The sequence below is a fragment of the Aptenodytes forsteri genome, unplaced genomic scaffold, assembly GCF_000699145.1.
Source record: "Aptenodytes forsteri isolate BGI_AS27 unplaced genomic scaffold, ASM69914v1 Scaffold254, whole genome shotgun sequence".
NCBI lineage: Eukaryota > Metazoa > Chordata > Aves > Sphenisciformes > Spheniscidae > Aptenodytes > Aptenodytes forsteri.
The window spans coordinates 164,402-165,627 of NW_008794459.1; positions in this window are offsets into that span (position 1 = coordinate 164,402).

Here is a 1,226-nt window from a genome sequence, read left to right on the forward strand (position 1 = left end):
CGCGCCCCCCCCCCCCCCCCGCCAGCAGGAAGCCGGCCGGCCGCGGCAGCGCCGGGGCTGCTCACACAGCGTGGGATCCTGGGTGGGTCACAAATAAACACCCAGCCTTCGGCCTTGATTTTTCTCCCCGCTTTGGTTGCAAACGCAGCCCGGAGGGTTTCCTCTCACCGGGCCGCGCTGGCCGGGGTGCCCCAGGGCCTGGGGGGGGCTCAGTGACGGTGCAGGCAGGCAGGCAGGCGGGCGGGCAGCAGCAGGCAGCGGGACCCCTGCCGGGGTCTGCGGGGCTCGGACCAGCGGCACAAGGCCGGGGGGGAGGTGAGAGAAGGGGCAGAGGGGTGGGAGCAGGATCAGGGCAATGGGCGCAGGAGCAGGGGGAGCAGGAGCAGGGTGATGGGGACAGGATCAGGATCAAGACAGTGGGAGGAGGAGGAAGGGGAGCAGGAGCAGGACAGTGGGAGGAGGCGGATCAGGGCAATGGGAGCAGGAGCAGGGTGATGGGGACAGGATCAGGATCAAGACAGTGGGAGGAGGAGGAAGGGGAGCAGGAGCAGGACAGTGGGAGGAGGCGGATCAGGGCAATGGGAGCAGGAGCAGGGTGATGGGGACAGGACCAGGGTGAGCAGGATCAGGGCAGTGGGAGCAGGAGCAAGGGGAGCAGGGTGTGTGGGAGCAGGACAGCAGAAGAAGGAACTGGATCAGGGTGATGGGAGACCGAGCTCCCTCCATGGCTGTGCGGGGCCATCTCCAGAGACGGGCACCCTCCACGGGGGCTGTAACTGCCACCCTGCTGCCCTATGCCGTCACCGAACAGCACCGGGGAGGGGCTGCGGGGACACGGGGGAGCAGGCAGCGCTGGGGAGGGAACCCCCGGGGAGACCTGCAATGAACTGCCTGCAATGCCCAACGCACCCTCGTTTCTCATCAGGTGCTGCCGCTGGCTCCTCGCCTGCTGTCCCTGCAGCGCTGGGCAGCCATAACCGGCACCCCCGGCCCCTGCCCGGCCGCATCGTGCCCAAAATGCCCCCGTGCCAGTGCCCAGCCTTGGCCACCCTGCTTGCCCCCAGCCACTGGGGACCTGTGGGACTGTCGGGACCACGCAGACACAGTGAGGCCGTGGGACGTGTGGCATCCCACGGCCCCCGTGCCCTCTCTGTCCCGCAGCCACCCCACCTCTTTGCCCAGGGCTCCCGGGGTGGGGTGGGGGGGTTGTACCCCAGGGCAGCACC